The sequence below is a fragment of the Hemitrygon akajei genome, chromosome 26, assembly GCF_048418815.1.
Source record: "Hemitrygon akajei chromosome 26, sHemAka1.3, whole genome shotgun sequence".
Lineage (NCBI taxonomy): Eukaryota > Metazoa > Chordata > Chondrichthyes > Myliobatiformes > Dasyatidae > Hemitrygon > Hemitrygon akajei.
This window is the reverse complement of record NC_133149.1, coordinates 22,458,658-22,482,136: the sequence shown is the minus strand read 5'-3', so window position 1 is coordinate 22,482,136 and position 23,479 is coordinate 22,458,658. Positions and strand designations below refer to the sequence as shown.

The 23,479-nt window shown below is 39.7% G+C and overlaps 1 protein-coding gene across 3 annotated transcripts in view; it reads right to left on the bottom strand.

The window, feature by feature from the left end:
- pknox2 (pbx/knotted 1 homeobox 2) overlaps positions 1-23,479 on the bottom strand; it is a 474,673-nt gene that overhangs the window by 377,971 nt on the left and 73,223 nt on the right. For all 3 annotated transcript variants that reach the window (XM_073029725.1, XM_073029722.1, XM_073029723.1), the window contains exon 2: positions 14,585-14,645. The gene's annotated coding sequence lies outside the window, so the exon portion shown is untranslated. The remainder of the gene's footprint in view (positions 1-14,584; positions 14,646-23,479) is intronic.

Sequence of the window (23,479 nt, the reverse complement as noted above, 5' to 3'; positions counted from 1 at the left end):
TACAATGGTGTTAAACAAGGTCCCATTGGCGTTGCCCAAGAAATGATGTTGGTGTTGTTCCTTTTCATGCTTTGCGGTGCATTGGGCAGCAGTCTTTGCCATTTCCATAGCATTTGTTTTTTACAAAGTCAGGTTATGAGCTCAACACTCAACCCAGCATGGATGGAAAGCCAGATCTGAACCCGGGACCATTTGCCTTAAGAGTCCAGTGCTGATGCCCCTACACGACTGGCATTGCTGCTTGTAGGCCTTGGTTATTCCCACTGTTTATTACACTCCTTGTTGCACGACTATAATTAAAAATAATACAGACACTTTAGCAAGTCAAGAGGTTTTGTAAGATGTTAGATAGATTCAAAATTTCTTTAAAAAATTCAATATACAAGCCTGATATACTGCACAGTTTCTGCTCTAAAGCTAGCAGTACAAGCAATTTAACAAGCTCCATTACTTGCAAAAACTGAATGGACAAATGGTAAACCATATGTACACAGATTCATTCTTCAGTATGTCCATCACCTTACAGAACCCTTTCCAACCTGCCTTTCTTGTTTCCTGTCCAAACATATCAATTTTTCCTGTACCAACTCCTCACATGACATGGTCTCTCAAACTTCCATCCAGACCAGCTCCAAAATGGCAAGTCCATAGTTAATGAAGACACCACGAGGTCTGAGAAGCAAACCCTTTATACCTTCAGCTGGTTGGCATAATGTCCTTCTAAAAAAAAATGATGTCAGCCTCCCCAACCCCCTCTGTCCAAAATACACCAGCCACCCTGATCACAATCCGTTCATTCTCTAATGTCTCAGATGCCTCCCTAAACCAATTAGATGACAACCAATCCAGCAACAGGAGAGGAAGACCATTTTCCAAACTTAACATGCATAGATTTTGGTGTGGTCAGCCAATAGCTAAAAGGGAGGATTCATTTTAGCCAATACTTTTGAGTGAGCAAGTTTTCAACCATGTTATCACATGCAAAAGCCAAATGGATGCCAGATACTGTTCCTCTGGAAGCTGGAAGGAAAGACAATCTGTGACCTTAATAATTCCTTCTGATGCCCTCATTTCTTAATTTTCAACTGTGACTGGATATGCTCTGGTGGAATCTCACACAATGGAGACGTGAACTGACAAGCAAGTCTACAGAGGGCAACAGGCAAGAAGAGGAGGTAGACATTAAGTTGCTTTCAGGTAGTATTAAAAACACTGCATGACCTCCAAATATTTGTGTCCATATTGCAAACGTGTGGATAGCTCTGCCAAAGCAACAGTCTCCCACCTGCCTCAAGCAGTTTCCAAAATGTTGGCTTTTACACAGAAACTTGGTTATTGCAGATTATTTTTAACGTTTATATCCCAAGGCACCATGCATACTTGCATGCAATGCTGTTTTTAAATGATATACTTGGTTGGATATTGCAGTTTATATGCACGGTAAAGCTTCATTTCTGTTCCAAGTTCACAACACCTTTTATTGAAGTGACAATTCCATTTCCCACACCTCCCATCTTTGTGGCCATGGCAACCACGAAGTGCCAATATTATATTGAACTCTAGATAGCTTCTTGCTGTCATCACACCCACTGGGAATGAGGCCCAGACTGCATCAAATTTCTTTCACAGCACAGATTCAAGCTCATGCTTCAAAGACAAAAGAGCTACACGCCAATGTAACAGATTATGTATAGCATTTCAATATTCTGGTCACAGGCAAGTACACAAAATACCTCATGGTCATTTGGTAGATCATGGCATTGAGATCTCAGAATGGTCTAATATTTTCTTTCATTATTCAATTAAGAATGGAGGAAATGCTGGCAAGCTCAGGATTTCTTGTCCATTCTCAACTACCTTTGAGAAGGTATTTGGTAGCCATCACATTAATATACTGCAGTCTTTCTGGCGAAGACTGAAAGTAGGGAATTCTTGGATTTAAAGCAGAAATGGCAATACTTTTCCCCAAAGCTTTGGACTTGGAGGGGAACCTGCCAGTTGTGATGAGATCATGTTTTGAGATCAGTTTTGAGAGTGAGATGGCTCTATCAGGATAGCCTTGGTGATTAACTGCAATACATTTAATCGATGGTACACATTGTAGACGAGGCGTATTGTTGGTGGAAGAGTGAATGTTTATGGTGATACAATAGTTGCCAATCAGGAGAACTGCTATTCTGAGGCGATGCTGAGTATATAGTAGTTAGACCTCATCTAAGCTTGTCAGCCTTTTAAAATTTTAGACTTTAATCAAATTACTTGAGGCTTAAATAAAAACTGAAATCTTTTAAGGTGTTCAGGTTAAGGGGTGGCATGGTAACGTAGTGGTTAGCACATTACTTTACAGCACCAGCAATCATCGGTCATAATTTAATTCCAGCTGCTGCCTGCAAGGAGCTTGTACATTCTCTTCGTGACCATGTGGGCTTCCTTCGGGCGCTCCGGTTCCCTCTCACGTTTCAAAGGGTTAGTAAGTTGTGGGCATGCTATGTTGGCGCCAGAAGCATGGTGATATTTGTGGGCTGCCCAGCACAATCCTCGCTGATTTGATTTGATGCTAAACCAACACATTTCACCGGATGGTTTGATATCTCAATGTACAGTACATGGATGATAGAAAAATCAGGAGAGAAGGGTTAGATTGATCGTGGAATAGGTTAAAAGATCAGCACAACATCATAGGCCAAAGGGTCTGACTTGAGCTATAATGTTCTAAGTTTTGTGTGACAAATAAAGCTAACTTTTAAACCATAATCTGAGTTGCAGAAATATTCAGAACTAAAATTATTTTTGTCGAACACTTCTAACCCACTTTCAAAGATTCAATATTACAAACCAAGTATGGAAAACTGAATAGTCTACAATGAGGGCTCAGCAACTACAAAGTGGCACGCTTCCTGTTGGAATGAATAACCTCGTGATAGCAGCCTAGATCTATTTGCATTGGCTACAGCTTTGTGACCTTGCTATGAACCCTGAGGGATATAGACTAAGACATTAATCACCATCCTTTCTCACCACAGGCTTCATTTCTGCTCATTGTAAGGTGTTAAGATGCTTAATATTGGTCTTGCCCTAAATACAGTTCTCAGAAGATAATGGTCTTCAAGAAATATTTGGCCCCTAACTAACACATGAAGATTGCTTTCAGCTGTTTAAATATAGAGTCCAGACAGGAACATGAATCAAATCCGTGCTCATCACCCCAACATATTTATCAACAACAAAAATTTGCCTTTGTATGGAACTATTAATAAAATGTTCTAAGGCACTTAACAGAATTACTACCAAACGAAAGAAGATCTGTATCATTAACACTGAAAGTATTGACCGAAGGTTCATCCATAAATCCCTATGAGATATCCCTACAATCCAGTTACTGTGCAGCGTCACAGTTGGTAATAATTATTTTCTTTGAATGGGTTTTTTCCATCATTTCTTTACTCACAGTATTTTCATTCCAGTAGTTCTATAATCCATCTTTGTATGCAAGACATTCTTCCAGAAATCCCAAAAATCTAGGAAGTGTCGTCAAAGCAGTGGTGACCATGTTGTGTGAGCCATTGCAGGACAGAGGACTAATACATTATTTTAACAAGTTTTTCACTTTTAGACACCTGCAGATACCCACAAGGCCAGGATTTATCATCTATCATTGTGAGCCACACTCATGTCCTTCTGATGAAGGTTACTATTTCACTATTTCAGAGAGTTCCACCATTTAAATTGAACTCAATTAAGGGCTGGCGATATATTTAAAACTCAGGATGGTGAGCAGCTGTCAATAGTAGGGTTCTCTAACACCTGGTGCCTTGTTTGATTTTTCCACACCCGGTGTGTAATATTGAATCTTTGAAAATGGGTCAGAGGTATTCTGCAAAAACAACTTTGCCCTTCTTCCTGCGAGAGATCACAGGTCAACAGTGAGTCCGAGAATATTGTGGATGAGGCTGCAACGAATGGTAATGTTACTGAATGTCAGGGACTGGTGGTTAGACACTCTTTTGTTGAAGGTGGTCACTGCCCGTGCAAATGCTACATCTAACATAAGACCATTAGAGTTTTTAAAAATCTTCTTAAAAATGTTCTGCAGTTAATGTTAAACAGCTAATCCTACACATTCAAAACAATGATCACTTTTACTGCAGTAACATAGGAAACAAATCCTTTTAATAAACAGTCCGCAAGCATGGAACCATTCTCCATATCAGAGCCTTTATATGACTGATGATCAGATGTCCAAATACTCCATTCCTGAAGAGAGATAAATTACTGTCCCTTATCTTCCCTTTATTAGGAACGTGGGGTCAAAAATGAACAAAAATAAAGAAAAACAGCCATTCCAAATGTAACAAAAAAGGTTCTTATAGAACCTGAAACATGAACGCAAATTTAATTTCCATCGACGTTGTCTGACCTACTGAGTTTTTACAGCACTTGCTCTTTTATTTCAAATTATCAGCATTTATTGCTTTATGATTTGCATTGATTGTAAAACTAGAAATATTTGATCTGCAAAAAATTTGAGCCAAATCCATTTGGGAAGACTGAGTGTCAGTTGGACTTCGACTGCAAGCTTCTATTTCTGTTTATTCAGGCAAACAAAAAAAAAACTCCAGCAGCAACACACTGGAAAATTTCCAATGTCCATATAAAAGTGGCAAGACTTGTCTCCAGAGATATTTTCTTTGGAGGCTACTAAATAGTTGATTAACAGAATGAAGAAACGACCATGTCGTTCTCTTATGCCCAATTTTCTCCCCAGATAGACTATTCAAGGAGTCTTTGTCCATTGCCTGAATTAACCAAATTAAACCAAGGAATCGTACTCTATGAGGAACATCTCATTAGAATCCGAGCTAGTTTTTACTTACTGCATCGAAGAGTCAACACCATGGCAGGCTTGAAACATATTGAGGTGAGGGTGCAGGGACTAAGGTGAAGCATATGCGGACGTCAGACTGTACTGCCTCAAGAGAAGGAATGGTGACGACACTGCCAGGGTTAAAGCTGGGTTCTCGTGTGGGATCGAAGGAGTACAGTAGAGCAGAAGGCTCGGGGAGGTGAGGAGATGGGAAAATGAGGGTTCAGAAGAGTAAGAGGAGGACGAGAGATGGGGGTTGGCATGAGAGGCAAGCGAAAGGTGGGGTGCAGTGGAGGAAGAGCAGCAGGACCCAGTGGCACTGGTGGAGATGGAATCCATCAACAGTAGCACTAGCATTACTGTCGACCAGGTCTAACAAACGATCCATTGAGGCAAGTCACTTCACTGGCAAATGATGATCCACACGCATTCCATTTCATTTGAATAGTTAAACACTTTGTGCAAGCTGAATGGTTTGTTTAAAGAACTCATACATCAAAGCAACAGCCATAGGCAAAAGGTAGAATACATGAACCAGAATTATAGAATTCAATCAAAACAAATGAACCAGTCAACTTCAGCTCCTTGGAAATTAATAATTCCTTTAGAAAGCTGTTGTGTCTCATAATTCTTAAATATAACATACACGGCTTTGAAGTGAATAGTGTACTTGTTAAATCCTGAATCTTCAAGCAAACCACTGAAATGAAGACCAATGATGAAGCCCAAAATATTTATTCCGTGGAATATATTTGATACAAAGCTATTTTTGAAATCAATATGCAAACAGAATATTAACATTAGGCACTTCAGTCTTTTAGACTCAATCCTGAGTTTGTCATTAGCCGCTATTCTCATTTCTTTGGGCAACAGGTGCTGGTAATTAATCCATGTTACTATTTACAGCTCCTCCTGTATTGTCTGTATTGTCTTGTATCTTTACCTATCACAATACTAGCTCCACATCATTATACCAGCATCTTTTTAATTGCTCCTACATAATCACAGGCCTTCTCTTCCACATCATCCCTTCCCCAACGTACATTGCCTTTGCCAAATGGGCTTTTAATTGAAATATTCATTGTTTTGCTTATTCCACTTTAGCTACCTAGCCTAATTACAACATTTTCAATTCGAAATTTCTGTGCCTGAGGTACTTGGTTTCTCAAAGACATCAACCATCCTTGGACTTGGGGCTGGGAGGATAATTTTTTTTTTAATGGTTTTAAACCCTGCAACTTTGTGACCCATTTCCATAAAACCTGCATCTAGAATGAAAAATATGAAGGAAAACTGACGGTTGTTTTTGGATTCGCCAGGAGAATTTGATATGGGGGAACACAAGAGACTGCTGCATTAGACTTGGGATCATGGGATTGCTGAACAGAGGCTGAGTTAATCCATGTAAATCAGAGCAGAAATAAATGACTACCGGTAATCTCATAATGATTTAGCTCCTACAAGCAATACTCCAAGGCTAGAACCAGATGCTTCTAGTGGGAAGCTGTTAGGGAACCAAGTGCAAAAACTACTAAATTTAAATCAAACCCATGGCTTCATTGAGGGAGTTGGGCTAAAATATTTTAATAAAAAATTCTGTCTTTCCTGTACATTTATTGCATTTGGGTGTACAAAGCTAATTGGAGCCATGCATATTATTTAAATTTAACTTCTCCATTCTACACCTTTCTGCCCAATGGGGAAATGGAAGAGGTTGTACTATAGAGTTGTCTCTATTTTGTTCTACGTACTGAAAATTGTCACCCCAAAAGCTGCACAGAGGAATATCCAAAGTCCAGCACCACAGCAGAGAGTGAAGCATGTTAAAACGTTTCACTTTTAGTCCATATATCAAAGCAAGACATTCACTTGAACCATCTAAATGGGTTGAAAGGGTTTGTGCAAATTCCTGGGATTGTGTTCCAGACATCATGGCCCTTTGCTCAACAAAGAAAACCTGGAAATATTATAATCCCAGACACAAGATTCTGCAGATGCTGGAAATCTGAGCAACACACACAAAATGTTGGAGAAGCTCAGTGGGCCAGGCTGGGACTGGAGGGAAATACACAGTCTATGTTTCAGGCTGAGACCCTTCATCAGGACTGGACAGGACACCATCCTATTCTTATTTTTACCCAGAGACAATTGCTATAGGAACAAAATATCACAGCAATTGGTGTTACCGGTCAAGCCTGTGAAGGTTTGATAATTGCATGGCTGTTATGTGTTCCATTATTTAGTAACACCATCCCGCAACTTGAAGAACTCAAAATACAGAATAGGATGTCAGGGCTCATGTCACTGCTTCACACTTGTGGAAGAAAGGCTTCAATAGCAACTCATTTGGAGAAGAGGCAATAATGAACCATCCCAGAGAGCGAAGAGCATTTTGAAATGTATCCACTGATGTAATGCATGAAATGCTGGTTCCCACATTCTACAAAGAAACAGATGGCCTGACGATGGAGGCTGCACAATAAACTTTTGCCAGGACAACAGGGAGAGCTCTGCTGTAACAGTGCTGCAGAATCTTACATATAGTATAAGATTCATTCTTCTTGTTTATATATATATATATATATATACACTTAAAATTGCCATATATGTACAGGAAGAATGAGGCCTCAATTTAATGCTCCGGCTGAAAGGTAGTTTAACAATAACCTGGGTCCTCAGTGAATTGCCAGCACAAATAGTACCCAGTGAAATGATCAAGATCAACCTTTCAACTCAGTGGTGACAATTTTGTTATTAAGTTAAAGGTTTCTGGGGGGGGGGGGGGGGTGCACAGCACTTCCCCTATGAGAGAACTGCAAAAAATAGCAACTAGTGCACAACATAAATTAGATAGGGTAATTGGACAGAGCTTGTCAGAACATACAGTTAAAAGAAAGCCAGTACAAAAGAACATTGAAAATCCATTTTAAAATATTTTTCTCATTTTGAAATTAGCTTTTCAAGAAAATTAATGCAGAGTTGAATCTTCCTCTGTTTAGACCCCGATACCACACAGTTGTGTGCTAAATTACAAAAGGTGCAGAAGCTAATTAGCTCCAAGGGTATTATTAGCTGTATCTCCATTTACATTTCTCTCATTCACTGGACCTGGAACTCATGGGCAATGCCAGAATTTAGTGTCCATCGCTATCTGCATTCTCAGTTCAGAGCGTGAGCCACACCGGTGGCTCTGAAGTCTGGAGATTTCCTTCCTTGAAGAATAGTTTCAGAATCAGTTTTAACATCACTGGCATACTGTACATCATGAAACTTGCTGTTTTGTGGCATCAGTACAGTGCAATACATAATAAAAATAACTATAAATTACAAATATATATATATATATATATATATATATATAGTAACTTAAATAAGTAGTGCAAAAAGAGAATAAAATAGTAAGGTAGTGATCATGAGTTGATTGCCCATTCAGAAATCTAATGGAAGAGGGGAAGAAGCTGTTCCTAAAATATTAAGTGTGTGTCCTGTACCATCCCCTTTATGACAGCAATGAGAAGAGGGCATGTTCTGGACGATGGGGGTCCTTAATGGCAGATGCTGCCTTTTTGAGGCATCGCCTTTTGAAACTGTCCTGGATGCTGGGGAGGCTAGAACCCAAGATGGGGCTGGCTGAGTTCATAAACTTCTGCAGCTTTTTCCAATCCTGTGCAGTGGCCCCTCCATACCAGACGGTGATGCAAACAGTTAGAATGTTCTTCACAATACATCTGTAAATATTTACGAGAATCTTACAAGAGTAATGAACCAGGTGAGCTTTTAACCATGACTGCACTTTCATAATTGATTTTACCAAAATTAGCCTTTGTTTCATTCCCGGCTTATTTAATTATTTCAATTTAAATTTCCTAGTTGCTATGTTGGAACTCAAACACATATCTCCAGACCAACTATCCAGAATTCTCTCTGTTACTACACTGATTTAAAGACCCTGATACATATTTATCAAAGGAGGTAGAGGAGGTCTGTGACACAGCCCCAACCCCAATAAACAAGCAATTTTGTTTCAGTTAAGAAACTGAAGGATCAAGGCCCAGCTTGGATGAGCTAAATTACCCAACTCATTCATTAAATCGCACACTATATATTGAAGCCTCATAATTTTTTGGATGATGTTTTACTTTGCAGTTTACACCTAATATTTTTCAGTATTTCAGTCAAACCATTCTTCATTATGCCCTTCTAAAAACATTTACCATTTATACTTATGCTCCCTGGTTGGCACTTGGTGGATTATTTTGCTGCAGGATTGTCTTGTCCCACTTACACATGAAAGCAGGTTCAGGCAGGGAGATGAATTCACAGGAAACAAAACTGCACTTCTAGAACTCCACTTACAGCTTTCTGTCATTCTGATACACATGCTAATCAATAAACATCTGACCTGCTGCTCTCCTGTTTTTTTAACTACAAACCACACTAGTCAGCAAACCTCAGTGATGGTAATAAAGAGTTCCTCGCTCTCGAGAATCCTGTATCACACTTGTTGCATTGTTGCATATGAAGAGTTTCATGCCTGATTCCTGTATCCAGCAACAAAACAACCTTCCTATGACTTTCAGAATCAGAATCAGGTTGATTATCACTGTCATGCAATGTGTTGTTTCCCGGCAGCAGTACAGTGCAGTACATAAAACACACTGGAAATTATAACAAGAAATAAATATAAAAAAATAAATAAGTAGTGCAAAATGAGAGCAAAGTAAGGTAGAGCACACGGGTTTATTTTCCATTCAGAAATCTGATCGTGGAGGGGGAAAAGCTGTTCCTAAAACATTGAGTGTGGGTCTTCAGGCTCCTTGGCCCCCTCTCTGATGGTAGCAATGGGAAGAGGGCATGTCCTGGGTGATGGGAGGTCCTTAATGATGGTTGCTGCCTTTTTGAGGCATTGCCCTTTGAAGATGTCCTTCATGTTTGGAAGGCTAGTGCCCATGATGGAGCTGGCAGAGTTTACAACCCCCTGCAGATTTTTCCAATCCTGTGCAGTGGCCCCTCCATACCAGATGGTGATGCAACCAGTTAGAATATTCATCATGGTACATCAGTAGAAATTTGCTAGAGTATTTGGTGACATACCAAATCTCCTCAAACTCCTAATGAAATATAGTTGCTGTTGTGCCTTCTTTCCTCTACTGACCCCTCAATAAGGACTGGCGTGTGTTCCCCAGACTTCCTCTTCCTGAAGACAACAATCAATTCTTTGGTCTCACTGATATTGAACGCAAGGTTCTTGTTGCGACACCACTCAACCAGCTGATCTATCTCGTTCCTGTACATCTCCTTTTCACCATCTGAGATTCTACCAACAGAGAAAACCAGTGCTACCATTCTAGGAATGAATGTATGTAAGTAAGTCAGACTTTTGAATTTAATAATCTGATAGGAACTTGTTCTCAAAGTTAAAACTCAAAGGCGAGTTTATTGTCATATGCACAAACACAGGTATGCACAGGTAGTGAAAACTTAACTCAGGGATGGCCTGCAGCAGGCTTTTCTCAGCTGTAGCTATAGCTGCAGCTGTTTCTCTGTAACCAGCAACCCTCCTCCTCCCCTCAGTTCAAGAAACAGAATGAATCAGAGGCCTCTTTTCCGTCTTAGGGTTAGTTTCTCAAACAGACGAATATGGCCATTCAGTGGTGCAGCCTCATTAAAAGAATCTCAAAGCAGTCTAGATCACCAGCAGCTGAATTTGCCCACCAATGAAAAGCCTCATAGATTCCAGCTGCCCACAATGCAGTAAGAGACCAGTTTTACTAGAGAAAGTGTAGAAGGTTAATATTCAGTGACCGACAGCCTGCCATCAGGAAAAACAATGAAGCAGCAGTGACTGTGGCAGCATGTGCCAATGGCTGGTCTAGTAATATAGGCCAATGGTCAACCTGTACACAGTGGTATGACATCTACCAGAGAATTAGCTTTTGTAATAAATATTAACTGGTATATCAAAATCATATAAAAACACAAAATGCTGGCAGAACTCAGCAGGCCAGACAGCATCTATGGGAGGAGGTAGTGACGACGTTTCGGGCCGAAACCCTTGATGAAGGGTTTTTTGTGTTTTTGTGTTTTTATTTATTTCCAGTATCTGCAGATTCACTTGTGTTATCAAAATCATATGGTCATTTTTGAAGACAAGGATATGCCAACATTGGAGAGGGTCCAGGGGAGATTTACAAGAATGAGTTGGCAATGAAAGAGTTAACGTATGAGGAGCATTTGTCGACTCTGGGCCTGTACTCACTGGAGTTTAAAAGAATGAGGGGGTTCTCATTGAAATCTATCAAATATCGAAAGGCCTGGATAGAGTGGACGTGGAGTGGATACTTCCAATCATGGGAAAATTTAGGACCAGAGATGAGGAGGAAGTTCTTTAGCCAAAGGACAGTGAATCTGTGGAATGCATTGCCACAGACAACTGTGGCGGTCAAGTTATTGGGTTGATAGATTTCTGATTAGTAAGGGTGTCATAGGTTACTGAGAGAAGGCAAGAGAATGGGGTTGAGAGGGAAAATAAATCAACCATTATTGAACTGCAGAGCTGAATTGATGGGACAAATGGCCTAATTCTGCACCTACATCTTATATTCTTACAGACAACACTTCTTGAATGAGCATGATTTAGTACTACATTGTATTTCAATGTCAATGAGCAGAAATTGGAGTGTTTAACTTTCTGACTCAGAGTCAACAGACCCTGCTACCTAACCCAAGAACTCCCAATCCGATTTCTTTGACTTCTTGCTTTTGCTATGTCTGTCTGTAATACAGCAGTAATGCCATGATCCTGTGATGGTTACTCAGGAAGTAGTGATACACTTGCTGGCTGCTGAACTGACCCTGACCATACCTACAGTTAACCTGTCACTCGAAGTAATGGTGATTATCGGCACCTGTACTGCTTCTGGTCTCCTGCCTGGTACCAAAACTGATTGGCCAAAGCTTCTTCGTTGACAGCAGTCTCATATCAATTACTTCTCCAATTACCACTGAAGCAAAGGTGCTATCATCTGCAGTGTCTGACCTTACTTTGATAAATTATCCTCACAGCAGTATCTCAGTTGTAATGGTCCCAACAGATTCAGTTATAGTTACCTGCTGATTATTTGCATTTTCATGTCTTTCTGTTGCTTCATTGGAAATATTACACTTCAAGGATCCTCAAACTGGCTTAAGGAATTAAAAAAATAATTAAATCACAAACAAAGAGAAAATCTGCAGATGCTGGAAATCTAACCAACATAAACAAAACGCCGGAGGAACTCATCAGGCCAGGCAGCACCCATGGAGAAAAGTACAGTCGACGCTTTGTGCCCTGCTGGGGGGGGTTTCGGCCTGAAGCATCGACTGTACTTTTTTCCATCAATGCTGCCTGGCCTGCTGGGTTCCTCCAGCGTTTTGTGTGTTGCTAAAAAAAGTAATTATATGCTTTTCTTTTGAATAAAGAAGTCCAGCTATAGCATTTCTTATAACCAAAAAGTAGGAAGGTCACCAGAAAGATAAGTAGCCTTGTTTCATAAATACAAAATCTATTTTTTTCCCAGTTGTAACTAGTGTTCCCTCTAACCTGCCTGGATGCATGACCGTGCAGTAACTGAAGTACTCCCACACACATAGCCTTTGTTGCTGCACAACTGGAATTTTCTTTTATATAATGTTAATATAATTTTGAAATTATGTTAATGTATTTTTGAAATTATGCTAATAATTTTGAAATCATGCTAATATAATTTTGAAATTATGCTAACATAAATTTAAAATCTATGTTAATATAATTGTGAAATACCCTGTAATTATGTGTTAATAAATATAATCCATAAATTTTCTAAATGATAAACATACCACAGCCTTTATTTTGAAACATTTAGAGCTTCAACCTATTTACATTGTCAATGTTGCAAGTTACAACATTTGTTACGAATTGTAACAATAAACACAGAATGGACATTGGTAGCTCATTGTTGTTCTTGTAATTTATTTTTTATTGAAGTTCACCATCAAACATTTCCATAAGATGTATTTCAGACATTGTACATATATATCATATAGTCATATATGCCACAAATCTCCACATAATATTTATCTGGGGTATACACTTATAGAAAAGAGAGGAAAGAAAGAACAAGCGAAAGGAGAAAACTATGGAGAAGTAGGGAGTGATCTTTTTTTTAAACAACATATTCATTGATTTGTGAGAATAAAATCAGGCCTATGAGGTGTTATGTAGTTAAACCACTTTTCCCAGTATGAATCAAATTGTTCCAACTTATGATTAACAGATGCTGTTATCTTCTCCATTTTGTAAATGTCCATTGTAATTTCCATCCATGCATTTAAGGTTGGGCTCTCCTGTGATAATCATTTCCTAGTAAGAGTCTTTTTACCAGCAACCAGTAGTATATTCATTAAATATTTATCTCTTTTCAACCATTCTTGAGGTATATACCCAAAATATATGGTCTTACTTTCTAAGGGTATTTCACATTTAAAGATGTCTTGTAGGGCATTGTGTATCCCACTTCAATAGTCTTTGATATCGGGGCATTCCCAGAAAATATGATAATAGTTTGCATTTCGATTTCCACAATTTCTCCAGCAAACAGGGAGGTTACTATCATAATGGGATTTCTGAGAGGGTGTAATAAAATATCTTATGAAGTTTTTCCATCCGAACTCCCTCCATTTCTATGAACTGGTACACTTCCATTGATACCAGCCCACTGAACGCCGAAGCCATCCAGTCAAAATATTTTACTTTTGCCATTATGCTTGTCAGTTGTTTTGACTACCTGACATCATATAATTGTGTCATGAAACATGGTTTGTTTGTTTGATGTGCATATTACAAAAAAAAAATTTTAAGTACCGCGCAGTTCTCAGGCTGTGTAAAAATTTCCTGCTCAGTGCAATGATCAGTCCATGCTGCTCTAAATTAAATTCAGAGGGAACTTTGATTGTTACAATCACTTGGTCTGCTCCCCTCCAATCGTGTGCAGGTAACTAGCTACTGACCAAGTGCCTCACACCATCAGTGCAGGAACTAATTTTCTTTGCCTACATCATACACCAACCTAGAGAACATTCTCAGCCATCTCCAGGACATGCAATATGCACTAGAATCAATTTCATTACAAGCTTTCAACGGGCTATCCAAATGGTGCAAGATCTTAGTAATCCTCCTCACACAAATCAGAATTAGGTCATATGAATATGATTAATAAGAAAACAACGGCAGTTGAGAACTTCCAAATCCAACATACCTGTACTGGTCTTTTTTTCATTCAAATCACACTGTCAATCAGGTTTTATCACTATCACCTTCAACTATGTTCAGCTCTAACTAGGGTTGCCAACACTCTGTATCTGTCCTATAGTATCCAGGAATTAAAGATTAACAAGTTAGAATCAAAGAATATTTTCTTTTTAAAAGTGTTTCATCATCTTCCTTAAAGAATTTTGTTCCTTAATTATGAAAACATTAACAAGGGAAGAAAATAAAAGTGGAAGGCATGCACTGTGATGATGGACATGCCAGGCAACCAATAACGCAAGAGTGACTGAAGGTCAAGTACCAAAACATTGAAGTACAAGTCCAACCAGAATTAGCAACTATACTCTTGACAATTCTGCATTTAGTCAACGTGTTTCAAAGCTTCTGGAGTCATCTCGCTAGCAAAGTGTCACAAGACTTTCAACATTACTTACAATGGCGATTTCTCCGTGAAGTAAGGTCTTCAGGAAAATTTCAAACGCCCCGCTGACACATCTGTGGAAATACAAGGTATCATGGTGGTCAAGTTAACCAATTGCTCACGAGAGTTGCTAACAGCATAAATACAACTTATATCTGCAATGTAACTAAAGGCTTCAAAGAGCTCTAAATAGGTAAAAGGAAATTGGCTCCAAGCCAGACAGGGAAATATTAGATAGGAGGGATGAAATTGGAGGAATATGTGGAGATAAGGGATGGAAAGACCACCAATAGATGATAAAGCCAACACAGGACCCATAAACATAAGGTGTCGCTAATCAAGAGCCAATAGAAATCAGTGAAGTGCGCATATACCAAACAATTCCTGACGGAAAAGTTAGGGTGTTATTTCCAAATAACTTCTAGTTCAACCAAGTCTGTCAAGCTTGAATTCTTGGCAAGAAACCCCAAAGCTTCACCAAATACCAATGGTTATACAATTATGACTGAACTAAAACTGACATAGGTTGACAGATTTCTGGACTGGGTAGTGAAATGCTGTGGCCAAATAGCCAAAGATCAGAGATGGGGTTGAGACACAAGAAACTGCACGTGCTGGCATCAGAGACTGAGTTGACTCAGTTGGTATTCTAGGAAGTTTTGGAAAATGAGAGCGCTTTTGAAAAGTTTTGGAATTGTTTACTGCAGAGGATTGTAGCATCTTGATCATTCAGCTTATTCAAAACAGAGCTTTGTTGATTTCTAGTTATTAAGGGACTCAAGGGATGCTAGGATATTACAGGAAAACTATGTTGAGGTAAATGATCTTAATGAATAGCACAACAGACTTCTGTGCCTATCTGGACTACTCCAGATCTATTTCTTATGTTCTTGGATTCTTACATGCCTTCATCTTGCCCCTATAACATCCTATTGAGTAGGCAACCATGCAGCATATTAACAATATAGTCATTCAAGAGGAATATCCACGTGCTTTTGCATTAATACAAATCAGATAGGGAGATGTTCATGAGTGCATGCATGAGCAGAGAACCACGAACAACGGGACGAATGGGACGGACAGGGAAGTAAAACAAAGTATTCTTAGGTAAATTCTTAAAAATAGGTAAAGATTAAAAGAGTTCAAAGAAAATTTACAAGGATGTTGCCAGGACTTGAGTACCCGAGTCATAGGGAAAGGTTGAATAGGTTAGGACTTTATTCCCTAGAGCATAGAAGAATGAGGGGAGATTTGACAGAGGGATACAAAATAATAAGGGGTTCAAAGGTACAATTTAATATCAGAGAAATGTATACAATATACATCCTGAAATGCTTTTCTTTAGGGTAATGCAAGAACCACTGAGGTTGGAAAATACTAGAGCTATGTTAACTGGGTTAACTGTGAATGGTGAAATGCTAAAAGAAACACGAGGGGGAATTTCTTCACTCAGAGGATGGTGAGAGTGTGGAATGAGCTACCAGTGGTGGAAGTGAGTTCAATTTCAATATTTTAGGGACATTTGGATAGGTACATGAATGGGAAGGGTATGGAGGGCTATGGTCCAGGACTAGGCAGATAAGTAGTCCAGCATGGGCTAGATAGGCCAAAGGCCCTGCTCCTGTGCTGTAGTGTTCAATGACTCTAAATGAAATCTAAACCTCAGAAGGCTAACCAGAGCATTGATTTGTCATTTAAATAGAGCAGCATTTACAAATGGAGATCAAGTAATGAAGAAACAGATAGTGTAAGTCTGTGATACTCGTGTTAAAGCACAATAAAGCAACTGCCAATGAGATTTGACGCCTCCTCATATGGAAGTGCAATGCACAGGATTGAAACAGGCTATAGAGGGTTGTAGACTAAGCGAGCTCCATCACAGGTGGAAACTTACCCACCATTGATTGCATCTTCAAAAAGTAGTGCCTCAAGAAGGCAACATTCATCATCAAGAGCCCTCACCATCTGGGACATGCCCTCTTCTAGAACAGAGATGAGGAGGAATTCCTTTAGCCGTAGGATGATCACTCTGTGGAATTTGTTGCCACAGATGGCTGTAGAGGCCAAGACATTGGGTGTATTTAAAGAGAAGGCTGATAAATTCTTGATTACCAAGGGTATTGAAGGTTATGAGGAGAAAGCAGGAGAATGGAGTTGAGAGGGAAAATAAATCAACCACAGTTGAATGGCGGAGCAGACTCGATGGGCTGAATGGCTTAATTCTGCTCCTATGTCTTATGGTCTTCTCATTACTATCATCAGGGAAGTGGCATAGGAGCTTAAAGATTTCTGAATGGTCTACAAACACTACCTCGCTATTCCTCTTTTGCATTATTTGTTTATTGTAACTTACAGTAATTTTTGTCTTGTACTGCACTGTCACCACAAAACAACAAATTTCACAACATATATCAGCAATAATAAACCTAATTATAACTCTGATTTTGGAAATGACAACATATAGATTTGGAAACCAGCCAAAATTTTTGTGATGTCAAGTTTATTTAAGGTACAGGCCACCTAGGAAATATTGTAATGTCATGAAGATAACATGTTCTAGAGAAAGCATTTTAGGATTCAAGCTGACTTGTTGTCGAAATCAGTTAGAGAAGTGAAATTAGGAGCACTGGTGATGGAGCAGAACTGTGCGCAGTAACTCATCTTTGGATCAGACGTGATATATGGACTGACTGTGCGCAAATGAAGATGAATCAAAAGGTAATAGAAGTGAGATTGTTACTTATTTATTTAGAAATATAGTGCAGAACAGGCCTCTCTGGTCCTTCGAGCTGCAACCCCCAATTTAACCCTAAATTAATTACGGGACAATTTACAATGACCAATTAACCTACTAACGCCTTTGGACTGTGGGAAGAAACCCGAGGACCCAGAGAAAACCCATGCACTCCACGGGAAGGATGTACAGACTCCTTACAGATGACGTCAGAATTGAACTCCTACGTCTGACGCCCCGAGCTGCAATAGCTTCACACTACCATGGCGCCCCGTGAACTTTTTCCTCTTCAAAGTTTAAGAAGATAAAGTGCACTGTCGTAGAAAAGACTTTCTTCCAAAGGGGTAAGCCATAAAATTATAGCACGGTCAGGAAGGACTTCTGCAATGGCTAATGGAAATATCGAACATTCAATCCAAAATGTTGTTGCAACCAGATTTCAAATCTATGATTACTACATCTTGGTTAGGGTAAACCATTTGCCCCTTTCTCTGAGATTAAAACACTTGCTAATGCATTAAACGTGTACAAACATTAAAATATGTGTTGGAAACATAGATGAACTTAAGAGATATAGTGAGGAAAGAACAAGGAGATGCTCTATATGCCTGTACTTTATTACGGAATCAAATTAATAGCATTGTCATAAATAGCACCAAATAACACGTGAATGAGTTCTAAAAGAGTTCTCATTGACTGAGTTGCTCCCACTCAATGGTCACTTTTAGCAGAACAGTAAGTAATCAAATACGACTTGCAACTTAAATCAATGTGAGATATGATCTTACAATCTGAGATTACATCTCTGCATGTGATATACATTGCCTAAGAAACCAGTGCATCACAAAAAGAGGTAAATTGTTTTATTATTGTTACTGTCCTGAGATTCAATGAAAAACCTGCCTTGCATTCCTTCCATACAGATCAATTCAATACAACTTGCTTTGAGGTAGTACAGTGTGCACTTTCTCTGTACCTGTAAATCTAAGGCACACGGTCATAATGAGGTAGATTGTGAGGTCAAGAGTCCATTTCGTCGTACCAGAGAACTGTTCAATAGTCTTATAATAGCAGGACAGAAGCTGTCCTTCAGCCTGTGCTATGTACTTTCAGGCTTTTGTATCGTCTGCTCGATGGAAGGAGAAGAAAGAATTCCTAGGATGGAGGGCTCTATGATTGTGTTGGCTGCTTTACTGAGGCAGTGAGAAGTGTACACTGAGTGTGTGGAGAGAAGCTTCTTGCAGCCATGGGCGGAGCAGCGGCCGTACCAAGCTGCGATGCGTCCCACTACAGTGGTATTATCTGCAAACTTGTAGATGGAGTTAGAGGAAAACCTGGCCACAATTCTGAGTGTATAGAAGGTAGGGGAGAGGGCTAAGAATGCAACCTATTGAGGCACCAGTGTTGAGAATGATCGTAGTGGAGGCATTGCTGACTACCCTCACTGATTACAGTCTGTTGGTCAGGAAGCCAAGGATCCAGCCACAAAGAGAGCTAACACGAGGAAATCTGCAGATGCTGGAAATCCAAACAACACACACAAAATGCTGGTGGAAGAGAGCTGTTGAGTCTCAGCTCCAGGAGCTTGGAGATGAGTTTGCTTGAAGGCGGGGCTATAGTCATTAAACAACAGCCTAACGTAGGTGTCTCTACTGTCCAGATGCTTCATGGATGATTGTAGAACCAGGAAGATGGCATCTATTGTAGATCTGTTTGGATGGTAGGCAAAATTGGAGTGGGCTAATGTTGCCTGGGAGTTTATGCAAGCCATCACGAGACTCTCAGAGCAATCATGGTAGATGTAGATGCCAAGAATCACCGGGCAGTGTGTTGCCTTGTTTCTCTTAAGTCTTTTTAAAAGTAGGTGGGAACCTCAGATTGAAGCAAAGAGAGATTAAAAATGCCTGCAAACACACCTGCCAGCTGATCAGTTCAGGATCTAAGGACACCATCTGGGCTAGATGCATTCCACAGTTCACTCTCTGGAAGATGGACCTTACGTCTACTATGGTAACTGGGGGTACATGTGCTTTGGAGGCTGTTGGGATAGATGGTGAAATATCAATCCACCTCTATTCAAAAAGCGCACATACTAACTACTAACCCCTGCCACTGACTAGGTATGTATGGTACACAAATTAATGCTTCATTCCTACAACAATAACTAAAAATAAAAAGAAAACCATTGGACATGTCTCCAATTCACCACAGATGTTACTAAAGTGGTACTCTCAAATTTGCTTTCCTCTAGGGTACTTTTAAACATGAAACTATGGTTCCAATAGTTTAGTTATTCATCCTCACCCTAAACACTAACCCTAATTTATCCTGCCAATGAAGGGACATTATTGATATGCGAGCCTGCAATAAATGTGACGTTCCTTTTGACCATGAAGCATAAGAGCAGCGTGAAAACAATAGCTTATCGAATCTTGTCCATCAGCGTTGTGCACGTTCCACTGGGTTGTCATTGAACAGATGCAGGGTGTTCCCTCTCCCAAACTCAGCAGCACTGCCCAAACACACTGCAGATGAGATCAGCTCAAATGAAGACACCTTATCTACAAATTCCTTCCTACAAACATGATTTCAGATTGTGTCAGGTTAAAGCAGTGTCGAAGCGTAACTGGAATTTTAGGCCTGAGTTTTAGATCTGCTTGGAACCTTCCAATTCTATGTCATTCTTTTCTTTCAATTTGAATCTGGATTCCTGCTGCCCTCTGCCCATCCTGAGGCTCTCAATATTATCATCATGAAATCAGTTTTCACCAGCAGGTAGTGAAAACTGGAGGTAATGTGGGGGGGGGGGGGCAGAATTCATTGCAATGTAGTAATGAAAATGTGCTGTGTTAATGAAGACACAAATGTGGGAGCCTGGAGTAGAACTTCACCTCATAACTCAAGGCTGAAAACCTTATTTGATAATAGCTAAAATGCATTTAATAAATATAAAGAGAACAGACAGAGGTGGATTCAGAGTATCTTTCAAAAACAATATCAGGCTAAAATGAAACTGCAGAGTATACTCATTGTCTTCCTCACTACAATTAGCTTCTGCCTGCATTTCTAAAATTTTAAATATATTCATAAAGCACCAATTAAGGGAATTCACAGGTAATTATCTATTCTGTTTCTCTGAAAACCTAGCTTCTGACTAGGATTAATGATGTTAGAAATGTGTTACTCATTCCAGATTACAGCATAGCCATTGCAAGGAATTAAAAACACTTTCGGTAAATCAAATGTTCTGTCTTACTGTTGCTACTTGCCTCAAAAAGGCAAACCAGGTTTCCTTTATTGCTTGAAAACAGGCTACAGAAGAGAATTAATGTTTTTTTTACTTTGCAGGTTTATCATAGGTGAAAGAAATTACTATTTCCAAAGGAAGTTATGTATGTTTGAATGAGTCATTTTTCAAGAGCAAGTGTTGGCAGACTGTTCAATTGGAAAGGTGGGGGCCAGAGTCATCAGTAGCAATAGATTTTTCATCACCTGAGTTCCAATCACAATTTAGCAAGTGCCAATGAGCTATTCATAGCACCCATATCACATCATATGTGGTTTAATCAGGGTTTGGAATACAACATAACGTACTCCAGCCTTCCAAATATGAAGACCAGGAGTCCATTAGATTTCTTGATTACCCTCTGGTACTGCCTCCAGAATTTCAATGATATATACACATCCCAAGGAGCCTCACTGGACACCCAGTCCCATTCCATTTATTAATTATGTTGCCCTTTCATTCTTATGAGAGGCACTTAAAAATAGATTTGCATACAATGAAATGCCAAAGTTTTACCAGTACACTTTATACTGCTTATTGTAACTGCAAAGCCCTGGTTAAGACTTCTACTGCTATGCTGTGAAGTAGCTTGTATTAGCCGTTTTCTGTAAAAGCAGCGTACCATGCTGGAAAGTGTGTTTTGGCTTCAGCTAAGGTAAGGACCCATGTTGTCCAACTAAGGAATGTGAGTCAGCCAATCAGGATTGTGGGATGTGAGAGAACATTCTAGTGCGCTGTGGGGGGGAAGAGTCTTCTGAAGGACAGTAGTCTGGTTTGGGGTCTTTTGGCAGGAGCTGCAGAGCAGCAGAATGCCGTAGGAAGGAGAGTCCCTGATGGAAGAAGTGCCTTGTGCAGATGAATGGCTCCAAGGAGGAAGGGCCAATCCTCCTGAGAGAGAGCCAGTTTGTTCGAGATGGTCTTCAAGGGAAGTTCAGAATGTGGTAGGTGCTATAGGTCCAGCATGTGAGCAAGAGATACACCCCCAAATACTCCAGTATGAGCTCCAGTGATTATGTGCACATTGGACAGGTTTAATTATAATGGGCGCTTTCTTTTCTTTCTCTTAATAACTGTTTCATGAAGCTGAGATTGATAAATATACTTTATGATTTTACGATCTGTTATTTCTTGCTGAACAATAATTGAGTATGGGCGCTATTTACACAGCATTCACTCAAATCAAGGTTTCTTTAGTCAGAACATCATGACATTCCTGTTTGGTTGAACCCCAAATCATACCGACCCTAGATGTATGTTGTTTATGAAAGGTGGCCTCTTCACCGCTGAGTCATGTGGCCGTTAGCAGAGTTAGCTAATAGGCCGAGATTGTAAATGAGCCCAGTGAGAGAATTACATAGGTTATATTTTTAACTGGTGCTTCAATGTTTTTAAGACACAAGACCATAAGTCACAGGAGCAGAATTAGGCGATTCAGCCCATTGTGTCTGCTCCGCTGTTCCATCATGACTATTTATTATTCTTCTCAATCCCATACTCGTGCCTTCTCCCCATAACCTTTGTCCCCCTTACTAATCAAGAACCTATCAATCTCTGATTTAAATATACCCAATGACTTAGCTTCCACAGCCATCTGTGGCAACAAATTATACAGATTCACCACCGTCTTGTTCAAGATTTAGAAATAATTCACATCTCCAATATGATTTGAACCATCAGAAATTGATTAAAAGACTTCCATCTCACCCCTCAAGGTTCAGAGTTCAAACTTCAGAAAGATGTACATACCGAGAAAGGCCCACTATAGAAACATTGCCATGTCTTCTCATTCACTCTATCGTTATTTGAAGACACTGTTATGATAGCAGTAACTAAAAATATGACGATGGGCTGCCAGCACTTCTCAACTACTCTGCTCTCAACTGACATTTCATTTTCCAAGAACAAGGGAACAACAGGGGTATCTTGGGAACGGGGACTGAAAGCTTTGTCAAGGAGGTGAGATTTAGAAGGGAGACTTAGTGCCAGCAGTGTCCATGGAGGCTTCGACATTACCAATGGTGGGAAGAGAAAGAGAGGGAGTTTCAATAACAAAGTAAGAGGAACAGAGTGGCTGGGATGTTATAAGGCTACCATTGAAATTGACCTACGCAGTCTGGAATTTAATATTATTCAGCAAAATGATAGGAAGTTATTGGTAGAATGGTTTTGGATGAGCCAAAGTCTACGGAGGATACAGAAAGAATGGACAGACAGAAAATTACTAGAGCAGGCAATTCTGGGGACATAAATGGGTTGCAACTGCACAGGCTAAGGCAAAAGCAGTAGTTTCCAAGAGAAAAGTTGAATCAAATAATGGCACTTTATTAGGTACCTCCTGTACCTAATAAGTGGCCACTAAATGTATGTTCACTGCTTTCTGCTGCTGTAGCCAATCCACTTCAAGGTTTGATGTGTTGTGCGTTCAGAGATGCTCTTCACCACACCACTGTTGTAACTTGGGGTTATTTGAGTTACTATCACCTTCCTGTCAACTTGAATCAAGCCTGGCCATTCTCCTCTGACCTCTCTCATTAACAAGCTGTTTTCACTCACAAACTGCCACTCGTTGGATGTTTCGATAATCAAATCACTCCGTCTGGCACCAACGACCATTCCATGGTCAAAGCAACTTAGATCACATTTCTTCCTCATTCTGATGTTTGGTCTGAACAACAACTGAACCTCTTGACCCTGTCTGTATGTTTTTATGCATTGAGTTGCTGTCACATGATTGGCTGATTGATATTTGTATTAACAAGCTGTTCAACATTCAAAGTAAGTTTATTATCAAAGCACATATATGTCACCATATGCAACCCTGAGATTAGTTTTCTTGCAGGCATACTCAAGAAATTCAATAACCATAACAGAGTCAAAGTAAGACTGCA